We start from the raw sequence: 14,869 nt of genomic DNA on the forward strand, positions 1-14,869 counted from the left end.
GGCCAATGGAGGGGGCCACGTATTGTAAAATCTTGGATGAGAACCTTCTTCTCTCAGCCAGAACACTGAAGATAGGTCATGGATGGGTCTTTCCGCATGACAATGACCCAAAACATACCTCCGAGGCAACAAATGAGTGGTTCAAGAAGAAGCACATTAAGGTCGCGGAGTGGCCTAGTCAGTCTCCAGTCTGTAAAGAAGAATGGAACAAAATCCCTCCTAAGATGTGTGCAAACCTGATCACAAACTACAAGAAACGTCTTACCTCTGTGCTTGCCAACAAGGGTTTCTCCACCAAGTACTGTTTTACTGTACTTGGAGATCAAATACTTTTTTTACTCACCGAAATGCAACTTAATTTATAGCATTTGTTTTATGTTTTTTTTTCTTGATTTTTGGTTGATATTCTGTCTCTATCATTTAAAATACACCTATTAAAAAAAAAAAAAAAATACACCTATGTTAAAAAATTATAGACCCTTTGTTTCTTTGTAAGTGGACAAACTTACAAAATCTGCAGGGGATCAAATAGTAATTTTCCTCACTGCCAATATCTGTCCTGACTGCTGCTCTCCTTTTAGGGATTTAAAGTGACCCTGTCATAAGTGAAGTACGAGGGACTGAAGAAAATTGTCTAACAAGAGAGCCCAGCACTAGTTTTGCTCTTGTTGACTGCTCCTGCAGACTGTAGATCAAGATGGCACCATCTCTACAGCAGCCATTCAGCTGAAGATACAGCTGCAATGCAGTACATCAGTTCTGAAACCCTGAAATGTTTAGTCTTTGCCTGGCTGCTGAAGGGTAAATATGATATAATATTTATATGAAACAGTTTCAAAAATATAACATTTCTTCGGAAAATATATAAAAAATAGTGTTTTCTTTTAGTCTTAGTACTGGGCAGTTTGGAACACAGTGATCCCATTCTCTTAGTAGGTATGAATAATTCACCTGTTCCATAAGTCATTCAGGTCAGTTTGTAAAAATATGAGCTGTAGTGATTCACCCATGATCTCCCCTAAATTAGTACTTAAACTAATATTGGTCAACATCTTATGATTTGTCAAATCCAGAAGAAAAACCACAATGTGTAATCCCAATGGTGAGACGGCTGCATTGTGGTTTGCCACTAGGCAGTCTTGATTCCTCAAAGTGGGAAGAGAACTGGTAAAGTATCATAGGACACTACTGGATACTTTGTGGTGAAGTCATTCCATAAAACTGCTTGTGTGTGTGTGAATGGCTGAAAGATGTGGGTAAGGATGAAGTCACTCTGTAAAGTTTCTGTTCTCCGATTCCAAGTAGACTCAGCCCTTGTTGTACTCTCCTGCAGACTGGCAGAGACTTCTATGAATGGTGAAAGCAGTTTTTATTTTCACATATGGGAATAGTTACATTACTCAGCATAAAATTGCAAAGGAGTATGATTTCAGTCTTACTGTACAAATAGCATTATACAACTTAATTAATAATGAAATCTTCTGAGAAAAGTAGCAAACCGAAACCATCCTTAATTATGTAGTACTGATAAACTCCTCGGGGCTCCATGACAGCTTCTCATTATTAACACCTGCCAAGCACCTAATTGTTATGCTAAATAATACAAATTATATGAGAATACAAATATACTGTAGCCCTGACTGCCAGTTTGGTAGCATGGCCCTTTGCAGAAGAGATGTTTTCAAGCTTCTATATACGAGTGGGATCCTGTTTAGACTGCATCAGCTATGTTTTTATAAAGGAAAATGAGACACATGCATAGGTGGGCTGATTTGCTTGCATTTATTACAAATACTTATAAAGCGCCATCAATTTATGCAGCGCTTTACATATATCATCTACATTCACATTAGTCCCTACCCTCAAGGAGCTTACAATCTAAGGTCTCTAACTCACATTCATACCTGCTAGGGCCAATTTACCTGCCAGTATATCTTTGGTGTGTAGGAGGAAACTGGAGCACCTGGAGGAAATCAACATAGGCACTGGGAGAACATGCGAACCCCAGGCAGGTAGTGCTGTGGTTGCGATTTGAACCGACGACCCTTGTGCTGATAGGTGAAAGTGCTAAACCCCTTAGCCACTGTGCTGCCCTTGAAGAAAAATGTGGAGGGGAGATCACTAGATCACAAATGATTGATTTTTTCTGCTTCCTCCATACATTCCACAAACATAATACATTAATCCTTTCTGGTTTATGTACATAATCCTTAAAGTGATTGTAAAGTCTCATTTTTTTTAAAATAACAAACATGTTATTTTTTGCACAGAGCAGCCCAGATCCTCCTCTTCTCAGGTCCCTCTTCATTGCTCCTGACCCCTCCCTCCTGTTGAGTGCCCACACAGCAAGTAGCTTGCTATGGGGGCACCCGAACCCAGCTGCAGCTCTGTGTGTCCATTCAGACATGGAACTGCAGTTCGGTCCCACCCCTTCTCTCTCCTGGTTGGCTAACTGACTTTGATTGATAGCCGTAGGAGCCAATGGCACCGTGACTGTGTCTCTGCCAATCAGGAGGGAGAGTCTCGGACAGCCGAGGGACTCTTGGACATCGCTGGACAGAGATGGGGCTCAGAAAAGTATTAGGGGGTGCTGGGGAGGCTTCTTCATACAGAAGGTTTTTATCTGAATGCATAGGATGCATTCAGATAAAAAAACCTTCTGACTTTATAACTCCTTTAAATCCATAAGTTTTATAATTACTGTCAGCAGCTGATTTAAACACCTATCGAGTATTCAGCTTCTTTATCTATTTTTCCTTGCCTAGGTGCCATGACTGCTGACCAGGTTTCTTGTGTCAGGGGGACTGCTTTCTCTTGCAGCATACTATGGAGTCCCCCTTCCATACAGGGATTGCATTTCCCTGCTTGTCAATCTCGCTTCTCCAAATAACCAGACTGACTGGACACTGCACTGTCCACTGTAAAATCTAAGGCCCTGTTCACACCTGAGCGTTTTGCAGCTCGTAAAACGCTCATCTCTCAAGTCTCAAAACGCCCAAAAAGCAAAATCCCTTTCATTTCAATGAAAAAGAAAAAGGTAGGTGGTTGCGCTGTCTGGTATTCCAAAAGAGGGTGTTGCTAGTGCTATGACTAGTCACATTTAACAGGTATAAACCCAATATGTAAATTTTCAATGAGGTAGCTATTGTATCAAAGTGACAAGTGTATATAATTCACCATATAGGTGCCAAATGCTGTATGCATAGAAAATGGATGTAAATGACAATTGAGTACCAAGTAAAATATTGCACAAGCGTGGTATAATCAATAAATAATCATAAACAATTATAAGTGCAACCGTGCATAATGTGATATATCTATATAAAGTGACTAGTGCTAAAGTGAATACTGACTATGATAATCCAGTAAAAGTATATGAAACTTAATAAAACGTAATACATATAAATCTATGTGCAATCGTGCTTAAAAAGTGACTCAAATAGTCCCCAATGACAATTACAGTGACCTGTGCAAATGAGTACGCAGTGATAAAGAAACACAATAAGTGGCGTATCTGGTAAATTGGGGGAAATAGATAATTTAAATGGTGATAATAAAGTGACAGGTGCTAAAGACACCCAACGTGAGTATCCAATGTCCAAAAAATATATAAGTCTCTATTTAGCGAAACAGTGGTGGGTGGTGGGTGCTCGTATTCTAGGAAGCTGTAACAGATTTCTTTGTGTGTCCTGTACACATCAATGGATAACCCCGTGGTGGGTGGTGAGGTGAACCGTGACCCTACGGTGTGTGTAAAGCAAGGGATCAAACGATAGAGAGGCACATAGTGTAAAACTGTAGGTACAGTGCTTTATTCTGATTAGGCAGGGTAAAAGTTACTCACAAACGTAGGTGATGTATAGGCAGGGAAGTCGAGCGTCCGGAGCGCTATGCGATCCAAGCTTCGATGTGGGAACCGGAAGTGATGCGACTTGCCGTACCAGTTTCGTATTGGATACGTCACCTACGTTTGTGAGTAACTTTTACCCTGCCTAATCAGAATAAAGCACTGTACCTACAGTTTTACACTATGTGCCTCTCTATCGTTTGATCCCTTGCTTTACACACACCGCGGACCCCCGGAGTGGACACCCCTGAAACTCCACCAGACCCATACAGTATACAGCCGATATCCTTTAACCCTTGGACCACCAGGGACCTTCCCAGCTGTCCCCCCCAGGACCTGGAGTAGGAGGGAGGATTTACCCATCTTATATACCCACCTTATACTCCTGTGTGGGGTGGGTATCTCTGGTGAGTGCGCTACCTATTATAGGGGTCACGGTTCACCTCACCACCCACCACGGGGTTATCCATTGATGTGTACAGGACACACGAAGAAATCTGTTACAGCTTCCTAGAATACGAGCACCCATCACCCACCACTGTTTCGCTAAATAGAGACTTATCTATTTTTTGGACATTGGATACTCACGTTGGGTGTCTTTAGCACCTGTCACTTTATTATCACCATTTAAATTATCTATTTCCCCCAATTTATCAGATACGCCACTTATTGTGTTTCTTTATCACTGCGTACTCATTTGCACAGGTCACTGTAATCATTGGGGACTATTTGAGTCACTTTCTAAGCACGATTGCACATAGATTTATATGTATTACGTTTTATTAAGTTTCATATACTTTTACTGGATTATCATAGTCAGTATTCACTTTAGCACTTGTCACTTTATATAGATATATCACATTATGCACGGTTGCACTTATAATTGTTTATGATTATTTATTGATTATACCACGCTTGTGCAATATTTTACTTGGTACTCAATTGTCATTTACATCCATTTTCTATGCATACAGCATTTGGCACCTATATGGTGAATTATATACACTTGTCACTTTGATACAATAGCTACCTCATTGAAAATTTACATTTTGGGTTTATACCTGTTAAATGTGACTAGTCATAGCACTAGCAACACCCTGTTTTGGAATACCAGACAGCGCCACCCCCTACCTTTTTCTTTTTCATACGCCATATAGTCTCCGGACTATATTATAGGGAGGCAGCAGTCTTAACCATATAATATATCCAATTAGGCCCGAGGCGCGGAGTTTCCCAACTCATCCTTTCATTTCAATGGCCCCTGTTCACATATGAGCATTTTGTCACCTGAGGCAAAACGCCTGAAGCTCAAAAAAGTACATGAGCTTTTTTTTTTTGGTAGATTACAAGCGTTTTTGTTAGATGTCAATGCCTGCCTCCAAACACCTGCAAAAAATGCATTAACAAAGCCCAAAGAAACACCTAAAAAAGTCCAAAACGATATGTTCAGGTGTGTATGAACACCTGAAGTTTAGGGAAGCAGCACCTAAAGAGCAGGGGCTAGCAACATCAAAGAGGAACTGCAGTCTGCACACATAATTTGTAATAAAATCATCTTTGTCATTCTGAAGCTTCCCTCCAACTACTTGCATATTACTGCATAATATTTTATATGTACTGTGATTCTGTACTTGCCTAATATGCTGCATAAATCTCCCTCTTTTAAGTTTTGCTGCAGTCATTTTAAATGTGGGCAACTGAAGCTGCTGACTGTTCACTTTCTGGATTTACACAGACACACAGAGGCACACAGACACACACATACACATATATATATATATCACAAACATATATACAGACACACTCATACCACTGCTTGCCTGCACATTTCTCCTCTCTTGATGATTACTCATGGATCTCTGCAGTCTCCTGTTATCTCTGCCCTTATCCAGCCCCCTCCAGCTCCACTGCTTGCCTGCACATTTCTCCTCTCTTGATGATTACTCATGGATCTCTGCAGTCTCCTGTTATCTCTGCCCTCATCCAGCCCCCTCCTGCTCTGCTGACTCATCCCTCCCTTAATTGCAATGGCAAACTCTCATGAGAGTAAGAGAGAGAGCTGTGCATGATGTAATTAGCCTAGGCTAATTACCAAACAAGAAGGAGGCTGTGGGCTGTTTAAGGTATTTACTGGCAGAATAAAAATGTTTTACTATCCAAAGTTAAAACAACAAGGGCAGAATATTTAATAGATGTAAAGTTAAAAACATAACTGAAGAGCCGCTTTAAATATTGTAAACTGCAAGTCCTGAGGCAAGAATTGTAACAAATTGTTTGCTGGGGATTGTTTATCTTACTGTGCTCAGTGTGCTGAGTTAAAAATCTCTGAGGACTTAAAGAATATGTAAACCCAACAATTAATATTACTGATATGTACCTGCTGTACCATGCACTTGTATGAAAAAGTCTCCTGTTCTATTTGTACTGCTTCTTTTCTGTGAAATCTCTAGTGATCCTGGCAGTTCCTCTGTTTTCCTATTAAACACTGACCACACTAGGCATGAAAGCACAGCGTGGACAGTTATCTAGCTGTGCTGGGAATTTAGCCTAATCTCCTCCAATGATCATGTTTGTCCTGACATGTTCTCCCCCCACACACATGCACACACACAGCTATTCAATGGGAAGATTATTTTGCTGCATCCACTCCTCCCCCAGCTCTCTGGGCACCTTATGTTTCATTTCTATGTTTGTGTTCTTTTCTTTTTTAAACTGAATAGGTGGTTTTCACAAGATGAGGGTTTACATACACTTTAATATTATTTTAAAACTCAACTCCACTTGTGTTTCTCCCTTTTTTTTTTTTCTTTTTTTTCTTGATATTCTTCCTGATCCTGAAAGATGTTAGTTTTAACTAAACATGCCGGGCGAGGCCGTGTTCTGACATCATTGCGTCCCCCACTGACCCTGGAAGTGCGGGTAGCCTGTTCCTGTTTCCTTGCCAGCAAGGATTTGTTTACAAGGCGATTTTTACACATGAATCATGTAAGTGCAATCTAAATATTTTATTAAGGAGTTTATACTGTTTTACAGTATTGGGGCGTTCCCTCCTTATATACCCTGATACGTGGCACATGATACGGCTGGCCTGGAGATAAGTGACGGGTGTCTGAGATCATAGGAGGGCATTTCTGTTTACAACTTCCCATCGAGGGTTACTACCAAAGCCTGCATGACCTTTCTAGCAATAGAAGGTCAAGAGGATCCGTAAAGCGCCCGTTAACTGAGATGGTGGGTGTTGATTAAAGGAGCTCCCATTCATTTTTTGGTGTCAGAACTTTAAAGATCATTTTTGCTGATGAGGATCTTCTTCACTATGTGGACTTTCTACACTTGTATATTTTTATCACAATAAATTATTTCACCATTGGAATAATGGTTATTGAATTGTTTTTATCACATTTTCAACTAGCATGGCTTTTTTGGATATAATTGTAGTCGGGAGCAGACTACCATTATCTGACACTGCAGACTTACTCTCTGCTCTCTCAGACTGTCTATATACTCCCCTAGTGTTGGTCTCAGATTTTATGCATCATACTCCTGAGACTGAAAGAAAGGCATTGTGGGAATTGTAGTCTTCTACAAGGATATTGCTGCACTGCTGGTCTGTTTAAGAACTATACTTCCCCAGCAGGCCATGGGGAGAATTGTGGGAGAGACTATAAAGGGACTATAAAGGGATGTGCTGAACAGGCCACGTTCTCTTGCTTCCCAGGATACATCGTGTGTGCACCAGTCTGCTGCACAGAGAGAGGACTGTGGCCTACTGCACACCACCCAGCTGTCTGCAGACTGAGCCCAGGCGGGATGGATGACCATCGCTGCATCGCGGACATCACTGCAGCATCGCTGATCGAGTGGAGACAGCAGAACGCAGCCATCTCAGTGTCTCACAGTGTGGAGAGTTGCCGCTGCCTGCTCTTCCAGAACTACAGAACTCATAAGAGGGACATCAGGATTGGTGAGAGAGCATCTGCTCAGAGTCCAGTCACCAGTTGCTACAGTTTATCTTAAACAATGAACACAAACACTCTTCATCTGGATCAGTTAGTGGATGAATATTAATCAGAATCAGCTTTCCTAAATTGCCTGTTTCACACTGTGCTACACTGGGGAATCATTTGTTCTTTGAGCTCCAACTGCTGGTGAAGATCTTAGCAAGGCCTTGCATACGGAACATTGCTATATCATTGCTCCTAAAGGGGACACATTACTGGTATCTAGATTACCTCGTCTCTCATTAGGATACAGGTATTATAGGCCGGCCCAGGGTTCCATTTTAGTAAAAGCATTTCTCATAGCAATTTATAGCTTTCAGAGAGATTCATTCACTTACCGTAATATACTGTGTACATTTGGTATATTTACTTGGTATTATACCTTGTTATTCACTGTCCTTGAGTGTTATTTCAACTGAGCCCTGGCTGTTTATCCAGGGCCTAGTTGATTAATACTCTTTTCAAGCCTTTTTCTTGAGCAAAATCAAGATAAGGAGTTAAAAACCTATCTGCATTGTGTCAGTGTGTCATTTAAAGGTATTGACAAAATGTCTGAACCTAGATTGTCAGGATGGCTGGACGGTTTATAGGGCCAAAAGGAAGAACGTACAATTACAAGCAACCCCCCAAGGGGGCAGTGCTACATAATGGATTTTGAACTGTGGATATATCACATAGTTTTGGCTCTGCTGTCACTTTTATATTGAAGTCACTACAGACATTAGCGTGATTTTAAAACTAATTTTACTGATGCTCAGGCTTGCATAAGACTGCTGTCATTTTGCCTACTAGATTTGGACTTTAAGCAATTCTAGTGTGAAATTTCTCTTAGTATCTTTCAATTAAAATAAAACTTTAAAGTGTATGTTATCCTAAATATTTTTTGTGTGTGTTCACAGATGGGTAACTTACAAATCATAATTTCAGTCATTTTCATATACTTCTTCCATCTGAAGTACCTGGTTGATCCTGCCAGTCACCTTTATTCCTTGTTCTAAACTGACCACACAAATCACACAAACTAATCTGTGATAGCGTGGTCAGTTTTCATCCTTTGGCCGTTCAGAGGTACAGAACAGACACACAGCATGCCTGTATTGGGTAGTTCATTCAGTAACCATCACCAAAGACGAATCACAGCCTGCCAATGGCATACACCCTCTCCCAATCAAAGTCTGCCTCTGGCACACACCCCCTCCTAATCACAGGGTGCCTCTTGAACACGCCCCCTGCTGAAGCACAGCTGACATCTTGCCTCAGGTTGAACAGACTATGGAATACAGGCACATTGTGTGTCTGTGCAGTGCTCTGTATCACTCACTACCCCCCCCCCCCCCCCCCACCCAGGAAGAATAGTCACAGACATGGTCATGGTCATACGACAGAACTTTTTAACCTTGTGATAAAGGTAAAACAATTATTTTTGAAACTAAGCAAAAGCAGTTATGGTGCCTGAATATTTACAGTATAACTGTAATGGAAATGTATTATTATACAGTATTATATAGCACCAACAGTATGCGCAGCACTTTACAACATGAGGGCAGAGAGTACAATTCAATACAGGATGAATTAGAGGGCCCTGCTGTTAGAGCTTATAATCTAGGAGGAATTTCCATATTATTATCTATTCACAAATACTTTTATACTGAAAAAAAGAAGTTAAAATAAAAGCCAACTGACTAACCCATAGTATAATTAAATGCAAAAATTGTATTTTCCAATAGTTTTTATTTGTATTTTAACCACTCTGCAACCGCTCACAGTAATACTACTGCGGCAGAGTGGTTCGTTATCGTCCAGCCACGTAGTATTAACGTGACTGGACACTCCCCCTTCTGGGCGGCGCTTGCGCGCCGCCGGAGGCTCGCTCCCGCTGTTTTCATTCACAGCGGGAGTCGGGCCAGGGGAGGAGCAGCGGCGATCGCCGCTGCTCTTACCCGATCGTCGGGGGTCTAATCTGGAGATCCGCCCGCTGTGTGTAAACACAGCGGGCGGATCTCCATAGTGACAGGGAGTGACAGATCGGACTGTTCAGCATAGCTGGACATCCGATCTGTCCATGAATCACATAGTCACCTCCCCCCCTACACGTCAGTAAGCACCAGGCATACATTAACCCCTCCCTCTCCAATAAAATTAACCCCTTCCCTGCCAGTGTCATTTTTACAGTAACAGTGCATATTTATAGCACTGATTACTGCAGTAATGTCACTGGTACCCCCAAAAGTGTCAAAAATGTCAGTCAGGGGTCCGGTCTGTCCGCCGCAATGTCGCAGTCCCGCAAAAAAAATCGCAGATCGCCGTCATTACGCGTTAAAAAAAAAACACCAAAAATGACAGAAATCTTTCCCTTTGTTAGTAAACGCAATAACTTTTGCGCAAACCAATCAAAATACGCTTATTGCAATTTTTTTTACCAAACATATGTAGCATAAAACAAATTGGCCAAAAATTTTTAAAAAAATTGGTTTTTACATCTTTTTTGGGGGGAATTTCATATAAAAAAATGTTAAAAATATTGTTATTTTTTCAAAATAAACGCTCTTTTTTTGTTTATAGCGCAAAAAGTAAAAATCGCACAGGTGATCAAATACCACCAAAAGAAAGCTCTGTTTGTGGGAAAAAAAGGACGTAAATTTCGTTTGGGTACGGCGTCGCACGACCGCGCAATTGTCAGTTGAAGTCGCACAGCGCCGAATCGCAAAAAGTGGCCTGGACGGAAGACAGCAAAATCCTCCGGTGGTAAAGTGGTTAAAGTATGTGTTAAATACAAAGACAAGCTCTTACAGAGACTATTTAATATTGCGTAAAAACTTTAAACTGTTTGACTAGTGACAAACATTTTTGCTATCTACAGTATCTTACAAAACTGAGTACACCCCTCACATTTTTCTACATATTTTATTATACCTTTGACACTTTGGGCCCAATTTGGACATGTTCACTTAGGGGTGTACTCACTTTTGTTGCCAGCGGTTTAGACATTAATGGCTGTGTTGAGGTATTTTGAGTGGACAGCAAATTTACACGGTTATACAAGCTGTACACTCACTACTTTACATTGTAGCAAAGTGTCATTTCTTCAGTGTTGTCACATGAAAAGATATAATAAAATATTTACAAAAATGTACTCACTTTTGTGAGATACTGTATATAAGACCATATGGTTGTACTGTAAACCTAAGTGTAATTGAGAAGGTTTCTTTCCAGCTCCCATAGTAATCCTACTCCCAGGCAGACATGTGCATGACAAAAAATTTAATTCTGTTACATTTAGATTAGTTAACCGCTTTACTGCGGCGGTCAGCCCCTGCCAGGCAGAGTGACGTTAATTAACGTCACTAGCCTGGGATGGTCTGGGGAGCGAGCGCGCGCCCGCGGAGGCGCGCTCCCGCTCCCGCGTGGTCACGGACCCCCCCGCGCGTGTGACTGGCGGACCCGATGTCCGCCAGTCACTCGGCGATCGTCGGGGGAGAGGGAGAAAGTCAGGCGGCTTGTGTAAACAAGCTGCCTGTAATTCTCCTCGGTGTAAAAACACTGATCACACCTATCTACTATGTAGATCCGTTGATCAGTGTCCTTACAGCTCAAGCCACAGCCAATCACAGTAGAAAGCACGCCCCTAGGGACACACACAGCCCCTCCCTCCCAAATAAAGTTAACCCCTTCACTACCAGTGTATTTTGTACAGTAACAGTGCATATGTATAGCACTGATTACTGTAGAAATGTCACTGGTAACCCCAAAAGTGTCAAAAATGTCAGTCAAGGGTCCGATCTGTCCGCCCCAATGTCGCAGTACCGCAAAAGAAATCGCAGATCGCCGCCATTACGCGTTAAAAAAAAAAACAACAAAAATGACAAAAATCTTTTCCTTTGTTAGTAAACGCGATAACTTTTGCGCAAACCAATCAAAATACGCTTTTTGCGATTTTTTTTACCAAACATAGGTAGCATAAAACAAATTGGCCGAAAATGTTAAGAAATTTTGATTTTTACATTTTTTTGGGGGGGAATTTCATATAAAAAAATGTGAAAAATATTGCTATTTTTGCAAAATTGACGCTCTTTTTTTGTTTATAGCGCGTGATCAAAAAATCGCACAGGTGATCAAATACCACCAAAAGAAAGCTCTGTTTGTGGGAAAAAAACGACGTCAAATTCGTTAAGGTACAGCGTCTCACGACCGCGCAATTGTCCGTTAAAGTCACGCAGTGCCGAATCGCAAAATACCCCCTGGTCTTTTAGCAGGAAAATCCTCTGGGGCTTAAGTGGTTAATCTAGTTATTTAGTTTCAATCAATTCATATTGGGGATTTGTATTCTGAATTCTTATTTTTGGAATTAGTTTTATGTCTTTTTCAATTTTTTTTTAATGTACAGATTTCTTTGTTTGGAAACGTATAAATTGATACATTTTGAATTGGTGAAATCGAAAACTTTGGATTTTTTTTGATGCGAATGTAAACAAACAAAAGAAAAATCTTCATTGACTCTTGACTCTTTAAATCATCTTTGGCTTAACAAAATTTCGAATTCAAATGGAATTTGATGTAAAATTCAATTTGAATTTCAATTAGAATTTACAAAATTCTGAAGAATATTATTTCGTTATTCTGAGCATTCGGTAAACTTTGTTTATGCTGCAATTCGAGTATTTGGATATATTCGAATCCCTGAATAATGAAAAATTTGTCCGAATATTTATTTGGAACGCAACGAACTGCACATGTCTACTCCCAGGTGAGGTGGGGCTGGGGTCAGGGGTACCCTGCATATAAGGTACAGGAGTCAGGGAGGTTTCCGTCCTTCAAAATATCACAACACACTGATATAAAGAACTAGTAAAAAAAAAAAAAAGGTACATTCACTCTCAGTGGTCTAGCGTAGTGTCCTAATGGATTAGTCTGGGGATAAATATACAACTCACCGAGAAAAAAAAATAAAGCGAGGAGGGAAGAAGGAGTAGACTGGGCTACCATAATACTCTGCCAATTGTCACAAGGGCCAGATGTGGGCTCTAGATGTTTCCTGAGAGATAGCGGAACCAGGGGCCCCATGTTCTCTTGAATTAGATCTTCAAGATTGCAGTAAGTTTCTGCATGCCTGAGCAAAGGAAAAATGGATTTTAGGAAGTAAATTGTACATGAATTATCTTCCCTTACTCAAGATGGCCACAGCCAGAAATACTTGGGGGGTGTTTTTAAAAATGATTTCTCAGCAAAATAAAGCATGGAGACGTGGATGGATAGGGGAGTTTGCTTCGAATATTAAAAAGTGAATTAAACAGCAGCTTCAATTTGTGGTGCTCAGATGCAGTGTAGTTTCATTTTAAATATAACGCACTGTACATATATATTGTGGTGTTGAAATGTGCAGCCATTGAACTTACATTTGTTGTTACTGTTTGAGGCCTGCTTTGAATATTAAAGATAATCTATCACTGGAGGGAAAAAAAAAACGTGTTAAATCACCAGGGAATCCGGTGCACATAGCACTAAATTTCTCTTTTCTGTCATTGTTGCCTGTAGCTCCACCTCTACTGAAACCTTAAAATATGGGTGTTCCCATGTGGGGAATTACAGCCCTCACTGAGTCCCGCCCCCTCTCCATTCTGCAGCTGTTGTCTCCTCATTACTCCTGTCTAGTGTACACAGAATCTGGAGCTGCAGCCTGCTATTCAGGCCAGGAAGAGAGGAAAAACTATCAGCTTATGTTTTGAATGATTGCAGCTTGAGAAGCACAATTATTTCACAAAAGCACAATCTGACAAGAATATAAACCAGGTGTAACGGAACCGCCGACCCACACTGTAATTGTTGTCTTCCGTCAGTATACGGCTTCCTGTCATGAAGTCATGAACATATATCCCAGATTTTCCCAGCCGCCCTCACACCAAGCTAGCCAACAACTTAGATCGTACAAGTTTTGGAACCTTCTCCTTTATTGAACAGTTTCACACTCAATTTATACACACATGAGCACATCCTCCTCCTGATCAAATTACTACACACAGGTCAGGGGTTGCCTGATTACATTATCCTATGCAGATGAAATTGTATACAGAAACAGAATTAACCTGAACTATTTATCTGGCCATCTTGACAGAACAATGTGAGGCCATTGACATTTAACAATGGGACAGGCAGACTTAACACAATCCACAACCCAGCTCAATAGATAGACAATAGGACAAGACTGCCAATGACAGTCTGTCCGTCTATTACATTGAAACACATGGAATACACATCTAGGTGTCACAGACTCCATGGCAACAGGCCACAGGTCTCACAGTGCAAAGTGGGATCAAATCTCTACATTTCTTGAGAGACACTGTTGACAAATATCACTCTCCCATCTGAATCCATCCAAACCATTCTCTCAGCATCCCCCAAGTATCTGTCCCTCACTCCCAGTAACGGTGAACACCGTCACACCAGGTAATACACTAATCCGCTAACAAAGGCAAGACATGGCCTGTCTCAGATTTACAAAACGCTAACCAATCTGGCAAGTCTGGGGAAAAGTGCCTTTATAGAAAAATGGGAAAGAGAAATAGGAATTAGTTTAGAGGATCACAAGGAAAAACTGTGCTGAGAGATTCTCACTGCACCGTTATAGACATGAATATCATTGAGATGAATTATAAGTGTCTCGCGAGATGGTATATTACACCAGTTATAGCACATCAATGTCAACCCGAGATGCCAAATGCGTGTTGGAGGGGGTGTCAGGTAGAGGGTTCAATGTTCCATATATGGTGGGAATGTCCTAAGATACAGGAGTATTGGCTAAAAATACAACAACTTATTAATTGGACTACGGGTGGAAATATCTCGGATGACCTTTGGACATGCCTCTTAAAACAAACAGACCTTTAAAGTATTATAGAGACTCAATAGTTCCAAACATGTTTAACGCCACAAAGGGTATAATTCCAAAAAAATGTCAGGAAATAGAAGCCTCTACTGGTAAAGAATGGTGTGGGAGGGTCGAATATATATATATATATATAATATA

The sequence above is a fragment of the Pelophylax lessonae genome (genome assembly GCF_965119305.1).
Source record: "Pelophylax lessonae genome assembly, chromosome: 8".
NCBI classification, from domain to species: Eukaryota; Metazoa; Chordata; class Amphibia; order Anura; family Ranidae; genus Pelophylax; species Pelophylax lessonae.